Genomic DNA, 19,545 nt, shown 5'->3' with positions numbered 1-19,545 from the left:
GAAATAAGTCAGGCAGAGAAGGACATATACCATATGTTTGCACTCATAGGTCTAACAGGAGAACAGGAGAAACCTAATGGAGGACCATGGGGAGGGGAAGGGGGAAAGAGAGTTGGGGAGAGAGAGGGAGGTAAAACTTGAGAGACTATTGAATGCTGAAAATGAACCGAGGGTTGAAGTGGGAGAGGAAGGGGGAAAAGAGGTGGTGGTGTTGGAGGAGGGCACTTGTGGGGAAGAGCACTGGGTGTTATGGAAACCAATTTGACAATAAACTATTTTTTAAAAATCCCTATCCAAATAACACCAGCATTATTCACAGTGCTTGAACATACAATCCTAAAATTTGTATGGAACCAGAAAAGACCCCAAATAGCCCTAGCAATCTTGAAAAAGAAAACCAAAGCTGGAGGCATCACAATTCCAGACTTTAAGCTGTATTACGAAGCTGTAATCAGCACAACAATATGGTACTGGCACAAAAACAGATACATAAAGAACCCAGAAACGGACCCACAAATGCATGGCCAACTAATCATTGACAGAGCAGGAAAGCATATCAAATGGAATAAAGAGAGTCTCTCAGCAAATGGTTTTGGAAAAATTGGACAGCAATATGCAGAAGAATAAACCTGGACCACTTTCTTACAAGATATAGGAAAATAAACTCAAAATGGATGAAAGACCTAAATGTAAAAAAGGAACCCATCAAAATCCTAGTGGAGAAAGCAGACAAAAAATTCTTTTACCTTGGCCACAGCAACTTATTTGACACATTTCCAGAGGCGAGGGAAACAAAAGTAAATTTGAACAATGGGACATCATCAAGATTAAAAGCTTCTGCAGAGCAAAGAAAACAATCCACAAAACTAAAAGACAACCAACGGAATAGGAGAATATATTTGTAAATGACATACAGCATAAAGGGTTAGTATCCAAAATTTATAAAGAACTTATCAAACTCAACATCCAAAAAACAAATAATCCAGTGAAGAAATGGGCAAATGACATGAACAGACACTTTTCCAAAGAAGATATCCAAATGGCTAACATTCAAATGATGCTCAACATCACTCATGATCAGGGAAATACAAATCAAAACCACAATGAGATACCACCTCACACCTGTCAGAATGGCTAAAACTAACAACTCAGGCAACAACAGATGTTGGCAAGGATGCAGAGAAAGAGGATCACCTTTGCCCTGTTTGTGGGAATGCAAACTGGTGCAGCCACTCTGGAGAACAGTAGGGAGGTTCCTCAAAAAATTAAAAATAGAACTACCCTACAATCCAGCAACTGCACTACTAGGTATTTATCTAAAGGATATAGGAGTGCTGTTTCAAAGGGGCACATGCACCCCAATGTTCATAGCAGCACTATCAACAATAGCCAAATTATGGAAAGAGCCCAAATGTTTATACACATATACACACACACATCTATATCTACATACAATGAAAAATTACTTGGTGATCCAAAAGGATGAAATCTTGCCATTTGCAATATCATGAATGGAACTAAAGGGTATTATGCTAAGTGAAATTAGTCAGAGAAAGACAAATATCATATGACCACTCATATGTGGAATTTAAGAAACAAAACAGATGAACATAAGGGGAGGGAAGCAAAAATAATATAAAAACAGGGAGAGGGACAAACCAAAAACATCCTTAAATACAGAGAACAAACTGAGGGTTGCTAGAGGAGTTTGGGATGGGAGATGGCCTAATTGGACAAGGGGCATTAAGGAGGACACTTGTTGGGTGAGCACTTGGTGTTATCTGTAGGTGATGAATCACTGAATTCTACTCCTGAAATCATTATTGCACTATATGTTAACTAACTTGGATGTAAGTTTTAAAAAATTAATAATTAAAAAATGGGGGAAAACTGAAGTCACTTTTAGAAGAGATTTTCAAGTACAAATTTTTATTTTTCAGGTGAAAAACAATCTTCAAGTTACTTTTGTTTAGGATAAAACTGACAAAATCACTTTTCACAAGAGTTTTATGTGCAAGTAAATGCAGTTTCACAAGCACCTTTTTAACTCAAAAAAAAAAAAACTGCTGACAAACTATGTCTTTTTGGCTTAGATATTTTGCACATTTTTTTCAAAAATTTCAATGAGGAGGAATACAACCAACAGTATTTGTTGCCAATGATAAAATTTGAGGTTTCAAAAATTAGTATTTTGGAAAACTTTCATTATTGCAAGCTTGATACTTCTTAATACTTAAAGACTTATCTGATAAAGTTGGTCGTGGTATTAATTAATGTGAGTTTTTGATGTTGTAAAACAAAATATATCAACATTTGTAAGTTCTACATAATTAGTAAACCAGTATTTTTCAAATTACCAATGGATGATATTAAAAAATTGTGCAAGGCTAAAAGATCCATTCAAAATAGAAGATACACCAATGATATTCATTAAGCAGAGAATCAATTTCATTCATTTGATTTGTGATATGATTTGTAAATTAGTGGATGTTTAAAAATACTTATTTCTAAAATTTAATAAAACTAGTATCACTTAAAATTTAATTACCAATTAATAAATATTTGAGTTTTGTACTTTCTTTTCATTGAAATACTCAAAAGACTATTAATAAACAGTAAACAGCTTCTAAGATGCCATACGTGGCTTGCATTTTATATGTTAACAGCCAAAAAACAATTTTTGTTGTTATTGTTATATATTCAGATATGTTTATAGATGAAATGAAGAGCAGATTAAAAAATCTGAAAGAAGAAGAAAACCAAGGGAAGGATATACATATTGTACTACTGAATCACTTCTTCATAGTTATCAAGAATCAATATTTGCTACTTTTCTGAAATGAACTCATTTTGGTAGTTTGAAATGTATATACACACACATGTAAACACATACAGTAAAATATCATAGGTATGATGGGTTAGGAAGACAATTTATGGTATAGGAAAATAAGCACCTTGAAAATTAAATATTTTATAAGTCATTATGATTAAACTTCTGGAGAAATTTAGTTAAGTGGCAACTTGGGAATGTTTTAAAATGTTTCATAGGAGCCAGAAGAATAGTGTTTGGAGTCTATATATATGCTACTGGTTTACTTTGTACAAATTATTTCAACTTGTATAGCCTCTATTCCATCATTTATAACATAAATTAACATCTGCCTCTAAGAGTTTCCATGGAAATTGAATGAGATCATGTAAGTACTATTTGTGTATACATATCCAAATGCTATTGAAATAGAAAGTATTACTATTTAGGATATTTAATTGACATTCCCGATACCATAAGTATATCCTATACAGTAGGTCTAAGAATCAGGATAGCTCTTGGTCTGTAAAGAGACCTCACTTGGGAGGTCATGTGGTCTGAGTACTTTTTGAAGTAGTAGTGATACATTTGTGCTGGAAGTAACACATTATTTTTTCTTCTATCTACTCAAATAATAATTTAATTATACCAGCTTAACAGAAATTTTACCTTAGATTAACACCCAAATTGTCCAGCCATAAAACAAAATGTTCTCTAGGTAAGTCAACTGTTCTATATACAAATAAAACTCACAGAAGCAGTCTTTCTTGAGGTGGGTCTTACTTAACCAGTTAAGCTAACTGGCTGGGCTCAAGACTATCAGCCATTCCCTTGCCTTTTTTTTTCTCCTCTAGCAGTTTGGAAGTTATATGCTCTATTTATATTTGTTCTAGAAATTTGATCATGCATGTTTGTCTTAACAAGCTCTAAAGTTAATTAAATCATCTTTTGTTCCAATTAAAGACTTAGAAAACTTGAATTTCAATCCCCCTCCCCATTTATATTATCATTTTCATGTATCCTAATTCCACGTGCTTAAAACCACAAGACTTTATTTTTGTTTACAAATAACCAGTGCTTGTTTATATTTATTCACATTCTTGGCCATCTTCATTCCTTTTTATCTCTGAGATAGTCTAACTACAGTGATTTCTTTACCCCAGGGTATATTCTTAATAATTATCTTTCTCTCAAATGAATTGTGAGATCATGATCTGAGCCAAAATCAAGAGTTGAATGCTTAACCAACTAAGTCACTCAGGTGCCCCTACAGTCTTTGTTTTAAAGACTGTTCTGATATAAGTATTGCTAATCCCAGCTTTTTTATTGTTTCCATTTGTGTGGAATATCTTTTTGATATTCCTTTATATTTAGTCTCTATGTGTATTTAGTCTCTATGTGTTTTTTAGATCTGAAGTGAGTCTTCTGTAGGTAGCATATATTGACTCTTGTTTTTTTAATCCACTCAATTATCCTGTCTTTTGATTGGAGAATTTAGTCCATTTATATTTAAAGAAATTATGGATAGGTATATACTTATTACCATTCTGTTGACTGTTTTCTGATTGTGTTTGTAGTTCTCTGTTCCTTTTCTTCTTCTCTTGGTCTCTTCTCTTGTCAGTTGACAACTTCTGTGTTATGCTTGAATTCCTTTCTCTTTATTTTTTGTGTATCTATTATGTTTTTAGTTGGAGGTTACCATGAGGTTCATATATAACATCCTATGTATATAGCAATCTATATTAAGTTGAAGGTTACTTAAATTTGAAACATTCTAAAAGCACTATATTTTTACTTCTCCATATTTTATGTATATGATATCATATTTTATATATTTTTATTTTGTTTGTTCTTGACTAATTATTGTAAATGTAATTGATTTTTACTACATCTGTTCTTTAACCTTTGTACTATCTTTACAAGTGGTTGATCTACTACCTTTACTATATCTTCCCTTTTATTTTTAATTATACATATGACCCACAATAGTGAGCTTTTGTAAACAAGTTCTGATTGTGTGATTCCTAATTACCTTATGATAAAGGCCAAAATCCTTAGTGAGATTAGAAAGGCCTCTGCGCATTAAAACCCATTTACTTCATTCTTTAGCTTCATCTCCCACTCTGATCAGACTAGTCTTTCTGTTTCTCAAGTGCCTGAGGCTCTCCTGCCAAACTTTTAGCACATGCTGTTTTCTTTGCTTGAGACACTATTTTCTATTCACCTCTTAAGTTTTAGCTAAAAGTTTCTTTCTCAGAGAGACTTGCTTAGAGTAGGTTAGTTCTCCCTGATAGAAGTACATAAATCAGTTTATACACTAAAATGGTGTATTCAGTGCTCTCTTTTCCATTAGATTTCATGAGTGTGCCTGTCTTTTTCAGTTATATCTCTATTAATTAAGCACATATCAGGTACTTCAGATATATTTGCTAAATATTTCTTAACAAAATAAATGGAAGAATAAGTTTTTACTTATCTATTTTTAATGGATTAGGGATCAACTTATTTCCCCTCAACTTTGTTGAGATATAATTGACAAATAAAATTGAAGATATTTAAAAGTATACTTCATGATGGTTTAATATACAGGCACATTGTGAAAGGATTTCCTCCATCTAGTTAACTAACACATTCATCTTATCACATATTTATTTTGTGTGTGTATGAGAATATTTAAGTTTTATTTACAGAGCAAATTTCAATTATACAATATGGTGTTATCAACTATCATTGCCAATGTATACATCAGACCCCCAGACCCATTTTAAAGCTGAAAGTTTGTAACCTTTTACCAACCTATCTATGTTTTCCCCATCCCCCAGTCTCTGGCAACCACTTTTCTGCCATTATTTTCTATGACTTTGACTTAAAAACAAATAAGATCCCACATACAATTGATACCATGCAGAATTTGTCTGGCTTATTTCATTTAGTGTAATATCTTCAAAGTCCATCTGTGTTGTTTCAAATAGCAGGATTTCCTTATTTCTCATAACTGAATATTTTGTTGTATAAATATCCCACATCTTCTTTATCCATTGATCTTTGATAGACACACAGATTATTTCCATATCTTGGCTCTTATGAATGCTGCAATTCTGCAGTGAACATGATGGTGCAGATATCTCTTCAAGATCCTGCTTTTGTTTCCTTTGGATATATATCTAGAAGTAGATTGCTGGATCATAGAGTAGTTGTATTATAAATTTTTCAGGGACCTCTATCATGTTTTCCATAGTTGCTGTACCAATCTACATTCCCACCAACAGTGCACAAGTGTTCCTTTTTCTTAACATCATTGTCAACACTTGTTATCTTTTGTCTTTTTGATGATAACAATTCTACCAGGTGTAAGGTGATATCTCATTGTGGTTTTGATTTGAATTGCCCTGATGATTAGCAGTGTTGAGCACCTTGTCATGTACCTCTTGGCCATTTGTATATCTTCTTTGAAAAAATGTCTGTTCGGTTTCTTTCCCATTTTTTTTTTTTTTTGAGTAGGCTTCATGCCAAGCATGAATCCCATGACAGGCCCCTGTGATCAAGACCTGAGCTGAGATCAAGAGTCAGATGTTTAACTGCTTGAGCCACTGTGGTGTACCCCTCTGCCGATTTTTTAATAGGACTGTTTGTCTTTTTGCTAGTAAGCTGCGTAAGTTCATAAATTTTGGATTTTAACCCCTTCTCAGATATATGAATTGAAAATATTTCCCACATTCTAGAGGTTGTCTTTCTATTTTGTTGATGGTTGCTTTTGGTGTGTAGAGGCTTTTTAGTTTGATGTAGTCCTACTCATTTATTTTTGCCTTTATTGCCTTTGCTTTTGCATCAAATCCAAAACATTGTGAAACTGAATGTCAAAGAGCTTACTGCCTATGGTTTCTTCTAGTTTTATGGTTTCATGTGTTTAATCCATTTTGGTGGATATTTGTGTATGGTGTAAAACAGGGGTCCAGTTATATTCTTGTGCAAGTGGCTGCCCAGTTTTCCCAACACCACTGTATTTCTTCCTTTGACATACATTAATTGAACATGTATGCATGAGTTCATTGATGGGCTCCCTCTTCTGTTTCTTTGATCTATGTGTCTGTTTTCATCCAATATCCAATATCATTTTGATAATCATAACTCTATGCTCTAGTTTTAAGTCAGGATGTGCACTATCTCCCGATTTGATACTTTTCAAGATTGCTTTGGCTACTCACAGTCTTTTCTGGTTCCATACAAATTTTAAGACTGTTTTTCTATTTCTTTGGAAAATGACATTAGAATTTTGATAGGGATTACATTTAATTGCTTTGGGTAGTATGAATATTTTAACTTCCAATCCATGTGTATGAAATATCTTTTCATTTATTTGTGTCTTCTTCAATTTCTTTTATCAGTGTCACAATTTTAAATGTACTGTGGTTTTATAATAAATCTTTAAATAAGATGATGTAAGTTCTCTTCTAAGTTTGTTCTTCTTTTCCAGAAAAAAAAATTTTTATTATTCTAGTATCTTGGAATTTCCATATAAGTACATGTAAATTTTATAACCGTCTTCTCACTTTCTACCAAAAAAATATTGCTGGGGTTTTGACTGGGGTTTTCTCAAATGCTTATAAATCAATTATGGGAAAATGGCCATCTTAACAATATCATGTCTAATGGCTCATAAATGTGATATGAGCCACGTGCAGCAGACTGCATAAGAAACCTGTTACCACTGACGGGGGGAAAGGAGAGGGTTTTAATAGTGCCAGGTTTTTTGTTTTTGTTTCTTTTTGTTTTTGTTTTTGCTTTTTTGAGGGAAAAAAAGAGATCAAGAGTACACATCAGACAAGGGGAAGAGGAGGGGAGAGAGATTTTTTTTTAAGCAAGAGAGAGAGAAAACGTTAAGCAGGGTCAATGCTCAGCGCAGATCCCGACACTGGGCTTGATTTCACAACCATAAGATCATGACCTGAGCCAAAATCAAGAGTCAGATGCTTAACTGACTAAGCCACCCAGGCACCTCTACCACTTTTTTTTTTTTAATAAACAACCGAGTGCAGAGTCTGAAGTTTCAGAGTCAGCACCTGTTGCAGCACAGTTGTATTACCTTTCCTAGGACAAGCTGGCACCAACAACAGTGCAGTGAGAGCCCCACCAGAGATCAGCATAACCTGAGCCGTGGGGTTCTCTGACGTGTGGGGTTTTGAAACACAGTCACGCCTGAGATAAAACCCAGGAGGGAGGTGCCACCTGGCAGGCCGACAGCTGGGTCACAGGGTGAAACCAGGGATCTGACTGAAGTCAAAGACACAGGCAGGGTGATTGCATGTCAATGAGGGCATGAACTTCCTGCTCCAGAGATACAGAGTAAGGTGAAGCTATTTTCACTCCTAGCCCACAAGTACTGATTGACCTCAGTGAGGTAAGCAATGCCACCAAGTGAAGAATGGAACCTTTACACCAAGCTCCGCCCCCTGCACCCTCCAGGCATATCTCCACTGGGGCAAGTCTGTCTAAGAATCAGAGCAGCCAACTCCTCCCTCAGAAGACCAACACCAAAGTCCTTCCACACACTAAGTCTATGGATTATAGAGTGCTACAAAGCTTCAGTCTAAGGGAAACAGAATCCAGCTTCCTTTGGGTTTCATTCATTTGTTGGTTTCTGTTTGTTTTTGGGTTTTTTTGGATACAAAAAGAGTACATTTTTAATTTAATTTAATTTAATTTTTATTCTTTTCTTTTTTTTGTCTGTCATGCTTCTCTTACCATGCAGATCACAACTCACCAAAGGTCCAAATTCATTATTTTTTTAAATTATTATTTTTTAATGTTTTATATTATTCTTGAGAGAAAAAGAGACAGAGTATGAGCAGGGGAAGGGAAGAGAGAGTGAGGGAGACACAGAATCCAAAGTAGGCTACAGCCTCTGAGCTGTCAGCACAAAATCTGACACAGGGTTCGAACTCACAAACTGTGAGGTAATGCCTGAGCCAAAATCAGATGACTAACCTACTGAGTCCCCCAGGTGCTCCTTTTTAAATTATTAAAATTTTATTTTATTAATATTATTTTTTTCCCTACAAAATGACAAGACAGAGGAATTCACTCCAAAAGAAAAAACAGGAGGAAATCACAGACAGGGATTTAATCAATATAGATATAAGTAAGATGTATAAACTAGAATTTAAAACAATTATAAGGAATCTAGCTGGGCTTGAAAAAAGCATACAAGACTCTAGAGAATTAGTTACTGCAGAGATAAGACTTACATCTAGTCAGGTCAAAATTAAAAATGCTATGGCCAAGATGCAAAATCAAACGCATGCCACAACAGTGAGGATGGATAAAACAGAGGAACCAATTAGTGATGCAGAAAATAAATTTATGAAAAATAGTAAGCTGAAGAGGGAAACAATGGTAATAGGCAGACAGAGATAACTCTGTGACTTATTAAAGGGACTAATATTCATATCAAAAGAGCACCAGAAGATGAAGAGACAAAAAAAAAGGCGGGATGGGGGGGGGGGCTGAAGGTTTATCTGAGCAAATTATAGCTGAAAACTTCCCTAATCTGGGGAAGGACACAAACATCAAAATCCAAGAAGCACAGAGAACTCCCATTAAATTCAAAAAAAGCCTACCATTGCCAAGTCATATCATAGTCAAATTCACAAAATAAACAAGCAGAAAGGGAGAAAAGTCCTTAAACTACAAGGGAAGACAGATCAGGTTTGCAACAAATCCGTCCACAGGATCTTGGCAGGCCACAAGGAAATGGCAGAATATATTCAAAGTGCTGAATAAGAATAATATGTAGCCATGAATACTTTATCCAGCAAGGCTGTTATGGAGAATAGAAAGAGAAACAAAGAGTTTCCCAGAGAAACAAAACTAAAGGAGTTTGTGACCACTAAACCAGGCCTGCAAGAAATATTAAGGAGGACTCTTTGAGTAGAGGGGGAAAAAAGACAAAAAGCAACAAAGACTAGAAAGGAGTAGAGAGCATCTCCAGAAACACCAACTACACAATTTAGTATATGAATACTAAACTCATATCTTTCCATAACCACCCTGAATGTAAATGGACTAAAAGCTCCAATCAAAAAAGAGAAGGTATCACAATAGATAAAACAAACAAACAAATGAACAAACAAAAACAAGACCCTTCTATATATACTGCTTACAGCGGACTCATTGTAGACCTAAAGATACTGGCAGATTGAAAGTGAAGAGATGATGAACCATCTACCATGCTATGGGACACTAAGAGAAAGCCAGAGTAGCCATACTTATACCAGATGAAGTAGGTTTTAAACCGAAGACCGTAACAAGAGATGAAGAAGGGAATTTTATCATAATTAAGGGATCAAGCCATCAAAAAGATCCAACAATTGTAAATATTTATGCCCCCCCCCAACTTGGAAGATCCAAGTATAGAAGTCCATTAATCACAAACATAGAGAAGCTCACTGCTAACAATACAATAATAGTCGGGGAGTTTAACACCCCGCTTAAGAGCTCTCACTTGACAGATGACCTCGGCAGAAAACCAACAAGAAAACAGTGGCTCTGAGTGACACACTGCACCGAATGGATTTAACAATATTTTCAGAACATTCCACCCTAAAGCGACAGAATACACACTCATTTCAAGTGCACATGGAATATTCTCCAGAATAGATCACATACTGGGTCACAAATCGGCCCTCAACAAGTACAAAAAGATTGAGACCATCCCATGCATATTTTGAGATCACAATGTTATGAAACTTCAAGTCAACCATAAGAAAAGTTTGTAAAGACCACAAATACATGGAGGTTAAAGAACGTCCTACTGAAGAATTAATGGGTTAACCAGGAAATTAAAGAAGAAAATTTAAAATACATGAAAGCCAATGAAAATGAAAACACAACAGTTCAAAACCTTTGGGATTCAGCAAAGGCCGTCTCAGAGGGAAGTATATTGCAATACAGGCCCAACCTCAAGGAGCAAGAAAGGTTTTAAATACACAGTCTAACCTTACACCTAAAGGAGCTAGGAAAGGAACAGCAAATAAATCCCAAAAACAGCAGAAGGGAAATCGAAATGCCAGCAGTGAAGTAAATGATATGGATACCAAAACTGAAAACACAACAGATCAACAAAACTAAGAGTTGGTTCCTTGAAAGAATTAATAAAACTGATAACCCCCCCCCAGCCAGACTTATTGAAAAGAAAAGAGAAAGGACCCAAATAAATAAAAGTCACAAATGAAGGGGGAGAAATCATAAACAACACCTCAGAAATACAAACAATTATGAAATATTATGAAAAATTATACACCAACAAAGTGGGCAATCTGGAAGAAAAGGATAAATTTCTAGAAACATTAAAACTACGCAAACTGAAACGGGATTAGAACATTTTAATATACCCATAGTAAGCAAGGAAATTGAAACAGAATCAAAAATCTCTACAAACAAAAGTCCAAGGCCAGATGTAAATTATCACACGTTTAAGGAACAGTTAATGCCTATTCCTCTCAAACTGCTTCAAAAACAGCAATGGAAGAAAAACTTCCAAATTCATTCTACAGGCCAGCATCACTTTGGTTCCAACACCAAAGACCCCACTAAAAAAAGAGAATTATAGACCAACATTCCTGATGAACATGGATGTGAAAATTCCCAACAAGATACTAGCCAATCGAATCCAACAGCACATTAAAGGAATTATTCACCAAGATCAAGTGGGATTTATTCCTAGGATACAAGGCTAGTTCAATATTTGCAAATCAATCAACATGACACACCACATTAATAAAAGAAAGGATAGAGGAGGAGTCAAAGTGGTGGAAGAGTAGGGGAACCTGAAGTCCCTTTGTCCCTCAAACACAGCAGTACTGAAACCAGAAGACTTGGAATTCCAGGAATCTGGGCTACAGAGTGAGAGAAACATCTCCAGGGGCCCACGGGGACAACTTGGTGGGCCATAGATATTTTTAAACCATTCTTTTTATATCTCTTCTGTATCTCTTTCTTTATTTTCCTTTCTCTCTGGATTAAGCCATATAGTTTCTCTCATTCTCTACCTAGTCATTTTTTTCTTTTCTTTTTCCCTGTCCCTGTCATTTCTTTGTATGGAATAAGCCATCTTCCACCAACTTCCCCCTTTTTAAATTTCTTCCAGGGTTATCTCAATGAACAAATCAAAGCATACCTGGTGAAAGATCCAAACCAGCACTACAACTAGGGAGATAGAGCAACCAGAGTCACAACAACAGGGAACACACAACACACTCCAAAAATATCTCCTGAAGGGCCAACCCCTGGAGAGTGAATGACCCTTCTTAATATAGTAGTGCTTGCAGGACACATAACAAGCTACTAAAACACATAAAGGACACAAAACTAGCCAAAATGATGAAACATAAGAATTTTCCTCAAAAGAAATTCCAGGAAGAAATGGTAGCTAGAGAATTGCTCAAAACAGTTATAAACAATATATCCAATCAAGAATTTAGAATAATAGTCATAAGATTAGTAGCTGGGCTTGAAAAAAAGTATAAAAGGTAGCAGAGAACCTATCACTTAGAGATCAGGGAACTAAGAGATAATCATGACAAATTAAGAAATGTTGTAAATGAGATACAAAATAAGTTAGATGTATTGACAACAAGGACGGAGGAAAGGAGGGGAGAATAAGTGAAACAGAAGTTAAAATTATGGAAAATGGTGGAGCCAAGAAATAGAGAGATAAGAAAACACTATACCATGAGGGGAGAATTAGAGAATTAAGTGACTCAATGAAATGTAATAATATCCATAGCATAGGAGTTCCAGAAAAAGAAGAGAGAGAGAAAGGGGAAGAGGATTGACTTGAACAAATTATAGCTGAGAACTTCCCTAATCTGAGTAAGGAAGCAGAAATCCAAATCCAGGAGGCACAGAAAACTCCCTTAAAATTCAATAAGAATAGGTCCTCTCCACAGCATTATCATGGTGAAACTGGCAAATACAAAGAAAAGAGAGAATTCTGAAAGCAGGTAGGGACAAATGAGCCTTAACCTACAAGGGTAGACACATAATGGTAGTAGCATACCTGTCTACTGAAACTTGGCAGGCTGGAAGGGAGTGGCAGGAAATGTTCAATATGATGAATAGGAAAAATATGCAGCCAAGAATCCTTTATCCAGCAAGCTAGTCACTCAGAATAGAAAGAGAGAGAAATGCTTTCCTAAACAAACAAAAACTGAAAGAGTTTAGTGACCAGCCCTACAAGAGATCTTAAGGGGAAGTCTGTGAGTGGAATGCTGCAAAGACTACAGAAGACCAGAGACAGAAACGTACAGATAACACAGTAACACCAAATCCATATCTTTCATTAACAACTCTGAATGCAAATAGAATAAATGCCCCAATCAAAAGACATAGGGTATCAGAATGGATTAAAAAAAATCCATCTATATGCTGTCTACAAGAAACTCATTTATTGTTGAGAGACAGAGTGTGATCAGGGGAATGGCAGAGAGAGAGAGAGAGAGAGAGAGATACGGAATCCGAAGCCAGCTCTGGGCTCTGAACTGTCGGCACAGAGCCCGATGTGGGCCTCGAACCGACAAACAGTGAAATCATGACCTGAGCCAAGGCCGGATGCTTAACTGACTGAGCCACCCAGGCGCCCTGAGAAACTCATTTTTAGACCTGAGGATGCCTTTAGATTGAAAGTGAAGGGAAGGAGAGCTACCAGAAGTCAAAAGAATGCTGGAGTAGCCATACTTGCATTAGAGAAACTAGACTTTGAACTAAAGGCTGTTATGAGAGATGAAGAAGGGCATTATATCATAATTGCATCAAGAATGCTAAAAATCAAAAATGTTTATATCCCCAACTTGGAATTTACCAAATATTTAAATCAACTAATCACAAATATAAAACACTCTTATCGATAAGAAAATTGTAATTGCAGGGGACTTTAATACTCAACTTACATTAATGGACAGATCACCTAAGCAAAAATCAATAAAGGCACAATGGCCTTGAATGATGCACTGGACCAAATGGACTTGACAGATATATTCAGAACTTTTTATACAAAAGCAGCAGAATACACATTCTTGTTGAGTGCATATGGAACATTCTTCAAGATATATCACATAGTGGGTCACAAAATAGCCCTCAATAAATATAAAAGAATTGAGATCGTACCATACATATTTTCAGATTACAATGCTATGAAACTTGAAATCAACCACAAGAAAAAAATTTGGAGAGCCTCCAAATGTGTGGAGTTAAAGAACTCTTACTAAAGAATGAATGGGTCAACCAGGCAATTAAAGAAGAAATTTTAAAATATATGGAAGTAAAAGAACACGAAAACACAGCAGTCCAAACCCTTTGGGATGCAGCAAGGCAGTCCTAAGAGGAAAATACACTGCAATCCAGGCCTACCTCAAGAAACAAGAAAAACCCCTGGGGCACCTGGGTGGCTCAGTCAGTTGAGCATCTGACTTCGGTTCAGGCCATGATCTTGCGATTCATGGGTTCGAGCCCCACATCAGGCTCTGTGCTGACAGCTCGGAGCCTGGACCCTGCTTCAGATTCACTGTCTGCCTCCCTCTCTGCCCGTCCCCAGCTTGTACTCTGTCTCTCTCTCTCTCTCTTCCTCAAAAATAAACATCAAAAAAAATTTTTTAAATAACAAGAAAAACCCCAAATACAAAGCTAACCACACACCTAAAGGAACTAGAAGCAGAACAGCAAAGAAACCCTAAAGCCAGCCGAAAAAGAGAAATAATCAAGATTAGAGCAGAAAAAAACAATATAAAATCCAAGAAAACAAATCAATGAATCTAAAAGCTGGTTTTTTCGGAAAAAAAATGAACAAAATTGATAAACCCCTAGCCAGACTTCTGAAACAGAAAAGAGAGAGAACCCAAATAGATAAAATCACAAAGGAAAGAGGAGAAATCACAACCAACACCACAAAAATACAAAAATTTATTAGAAAATACTATGAAAAATTACATGCCAACAAACTGGACAGTCTGGAAGAAGTAAACAAGTTCCTAGAGACTACACACTACCAAAACTCAAACAGAAAGAAATAGAAAAGTTGAACAGACCCATAACCAATGAAGAAATTGAATCATGATCAAAAATCTCCCAACAAATAAGTGTCCTGGGCCAGATGGCTTCCCAGGGGAATTCTACCAGACATTTAAAGCAGAGATCATATCTATCCTTCTCAAGCTATTCCAAAAATAGAAATGGAAGGAAAGCTTCCAGATTCAATTCTATGAAGCCAGCATTACCTTGATTCCCAAAACAGACAGAAACCCCACTAAAAAGGAGAATTATAGGCCCATATCCCTGATGAACATGGATACAAATATTCTCAATAATATGCTAGCAAATCAAATTCAACAGAATATCAAAAGAATTATTCACCATGATCAAATGTAAGGCTAGTTCATTATTTGCAAAACAATCAACGTGATATATCACATTAGTGAGAGGAAGGAAAATAACCATATGATCCTGTCAATAAATGCAGAAAAAGCATTTGACAAAATACAGCTTAAAAAAGCTTTTCCTAATAATAAAAAAAAAACCCTCAAGAAAGGATAGAAGGAACATAACACCATAAAAACCATATATGGAAAGCCCACAGCTAATATCATCCTCAATGGGGAAAAATTGAGAGCTTTCTCCTGAGATGAGGAACACAACTGGGATATCTACTCTCACCACTGCTGTTTAACATAGTGTTGGAAGTTGGAACAATCAGACAACAAAATGAATTAAAAGTCATCCAAATTGGCAAAGAAGAAGTCAAATTTTCACTTTTCACAGATGACATGATAGTCTACATGGAAAGCTGGAAAGACTCTATCAAAAAGGTGCTAGAACTACTACATGAATTCAGCAAAATCGCAGGATATAAAATCAAAGTACAGAAATCAGTTGCATTTCTATACACCAATATGAAGCAACAGAAAGAGAAATCAAGAAATTGATATCATTTACAATGGCACCAAGAACCATAAAATACCTAGGAATAAATGTAACCAAAGACATAAAAGATCTGTATGCTAAAAACTATAGAAAACTTATGAAGGAAACTGAGGAAGACACAAAGAAATGGGAAAACATTCCTTGCTAATGGACTGGAAGAACAAATATTATTAAAATGTCAATACTACCCTAAGCAATCTACACATTCAATGAAATCCCTATCAAAATTGCACTGGCATTCTTCTCAGAACTAGAACAATCCTAAAATTTGGATGTAACTAGAAAAGACCCAAAATAGCCTAAGCAAACCTGAAAAAGAAAACCAAAGCAGGAGACATCACATTCCCAAACTTTAGCCTCTACTACAAAGCTATAATCATCAAGACAGTATGGTATTGGCACAAAAGCAGACACATAGACCAATGGAACAGAATAGAGAATCCACAATTGGCCCCACAAATGTATGGCCAACTAATCTTTCACAAGGCAGGAAAGATTATCTAATAGAAGAAAAGACAGTCTCATTATCAAAGGGTGCTGGGAGAACTGGTCAGCAACATGCAGAAAAATGAAACTGGACTACTTTCTTAGACCATACACAAAAATGAACTCAAAATGAATGAAAGATTTAAATATGAGGCAGGAAACTATCAAAACCCTAGAGGAGAAAACAGGTAACATCCTCTTTGACCTCAGCTGCAGCAACTTCTCACTCAATACATCTCCAAAGACAAGGGAAATAGAAGCAAAAATGAACTATTGGGACCTCATCAATATAAAAAGCTTCTGCACAGAGAAGGAAACAATCAATAAAACTAAAAGGCAACTGATAGAATGAGAGAAGATATTTGCAAATGACATATCAGATAAAGGGTTAATATCCAAAATCTATAAAGACACTTACCAAACTCAACAGGTGAAAAACAAATAATCTAGTGAAGAAATGGGAAGAAGACATGAATAGATGCTTTTCCAAAAAAGACATTGAAATGGCCAACAGATACATGAATGCTCAATATCACTCATCATCAAGAAAATACAAATCAAAACCACACTGAGATATCACCTCACACAGGTCAGAGTGGCTAAAATTAACAACTCAGGAAACAACAGATGTTGGTAAGGATGAGGAAAAACAGGAACCCTCTTGTGCTATTGGTTGCAAACTGGTGCAGCCACTATGAAAAAGTGTGGAGGCTCATCAAAAATTAAAAATAGAATTACCCAGCAATAGCATTACTAGAAATTTATCCAAAGGATACAGGAGTGCTGATTCATAGCGGTATCATATACCCCAATAATTACAGCAGCACTTCTGGTAAGAGCCAAATTATGGGAAAAGCCCATATGTTCAGCAGCTGATAAAGGGATAAAGATGTTGTTTATATACACAATGAAATACTACTTGGGAATGAAAAAGAATGAAATCTTGCCATTTGCAATAACGTGGATGGAACTGGAGTGTATTATGCTACATGAAATAAGTCAGTCAGAGAAAGACAAATAACAATGTTTTCATTCATATGTAGAATTTGAGATACCTAACAGAAGGCCATGGGGGAAGGGAAGGGGAAAATGGTTTCAAATAGAGAGGGAGGCAAACCAAAAAAGATTCTTAAATACAGAGAACAAACTGAGGGTTGATGGTGAGGGGCAGGGTTGGGGGAGGGGAGAATCAGTGATTAGAATGGAGGAGGGCACTTGTTGGGATGAGCACTGGGTGTTGTATATAAGCAACGAATCATGCGGACCTACTCCCAAAGCCAAGAGCACACTGTACACACTGTATGTTAGCCAACCTGACAATAAACTACATTTGAAAAAAAAAAAACAGAACTAACCTGTGATCCAGCCATCACACTACTGGGTAAACACTAATTTGAAAGGATACATATGCTTCTATGTTTACAGCATTATTTATAAAGCCAAGATATGGAAACATCCCAGTGTCCATCAATAGTTGAATAAAGAAGATGTGGGGTGTGTGTGTGTGTGTGTGCGTGCATAAAATGTAATATTATTCAGCCATAAAAATGAAGTCTTAGCATTTGTAACCACACATATGAAGCTAGAGTACAGTGCTAAGTGAAATAAGTCAGTCAAAGAAAGATAAATGCCATATGATTTCACTCAAATGTGGAATTTAAGAAACCAGAGAGAGAGAAAGAGGGAGGGAGGAAGAGACAGAGAGAGAGAGAGAGAGAGAGAGAGAGAGAGACTCTTAATTATAAAGAACAAAATGATGGCTACTAGAAGGGATAGGAGTGGGGAGATGATTGAAATAGGTGATGTGGATTAAGAAGTGCACCTGTTGTGATGAGTACCTGGTGATGTAAAAAACTGTTGAATCAGTATATTGTATACCTGAAACTAATATATTGAAACCAATACATACCTGAAACTAATATATTATATATCTGAAACTAATATAACGCTGTATGTCACTAGCTGGAATTAAAAACTTTTTAAAAAGTTAAAAGAAAAAAAAACAAAAGGATAAGAACTATATGATTCTCCCAATATATGCAGAAAAACCATCTGACAAAATACAGCATCTATTCTTGAAAAAACCCTCAACAAAGTAGGGATTGATGAAACATACCTCAATGTTATAAAGGCCATATACAAAAGACCCATAGCGAATATCATCTCCAATGGAGAAAAATGAAGGGCCTTTCCCCTATAGTCAGAAACAAAACAAGGATGCCCACTCTCACTATTACTATTTAACATAGTACTGGAAGTCTTAGCCTCAGGAATCAGAAAACAAAAGAAAAAGACATCCAAATCAGCAAGGAAGAATCCAAACTTTCACTATTTGCAGATGACATGATACACTATGTAGAAAACCCAAAAGACTCCACCAAAAAATTGCTAGAACTAATACATGAATTCAGCAAAGTCGCAGGTATAAAGTCAACATTCAGAAATCATTTGCATTTCAATCAGACAACAAAAGGAAATAAAAGGCATCAGAATTGGCAAAGAAGTCAAACTTTCACTTTTCGCAGATGACACGATACTCTACATGGAAAACTCGGCAGACTCCACCAAAAACCTTCTAGAACTAATCAATGAATTCAGTAAAGTTGCAGGGTATAAAATCAGTGTACAGAAACCAGTTGCATTCTTATACACAGTGGTAAGAGAAATCAAGAAACTGATCCCATTCACAATTGCATGAAAAACTATAAAATACCTAGCAGTAAACCTAACCAAGGATGTAAAAGACCTATATGATGAAAACTATAGAAAACTTATGAAAGAGATTGAAGAAGACACCAAGAAATGGAAAAACATTCCCTGTTCCTGGATCAGGAGAATAAACATTGTGGAAATGTCATTACTACCCAAAGCAATCTACATATTCAGTGCAATCCCCATCAAAATTGCACCAACATTCTTCTCAAAGCTGGAACAAACTAACCTCAAATTCGTATGGAACCACAAAAGACCTCGAAAAGCCAAAATAATATTGAGGAAAGAAAACAAAATGGGAGGCATCACATTCCCAGACTTTCACCTCTACTACAAAGCTGTCATCATCAAGACAGTAGGGTATTGCCACAAAAACAGACACATAGACCAATGGAATAGAATAGAGAACCCAGAACTGGGCCCACAAATGTATGGCCAATTAATTTTTGACAAAGCAGGAAAGAGTATCTGATGGAAAAAAGACTGCCTCTTTAGCAGGTGGTGCTGGGAGAACTGGACAGCAACATGCAGAAGAATGAAACTAGACCACTTTCTTACACCATACA

General features: G+C 35.9%; 1 long non-coding RNA gene across 1 annotated transcript in view; it reads right to left on the bottom strand.

Moving 5' to 3' along the window:
* The window catches only part of LOC115298276, an 86,034-nt gene that overhangs the window by 9,696 nt on the left and 56,793 nt on the right, over positions 1 to 19,545 (bottom strand). The window lies entirely within an intron of this gene.

The sequence above is a fragment of the Suricata suricatta genome, chromosome 8 (genome assembly GCF_006229205.1).
Source record: "Suricata suricatta isolate VVHF042 chromosome 8, meerkat_22Aug2017_6uvM2_HiC, whole genome shotgun sequence".
Classification (NCBI taxonomy): Eukaryota; Metazoa; Chordata; class Mammalia; order Carnivora; family Herpestidae; genus Suricata; species Suricata suricatta.
This window is presented reverse-complemented; position numbering and strand designations above follow the sequence as displayed.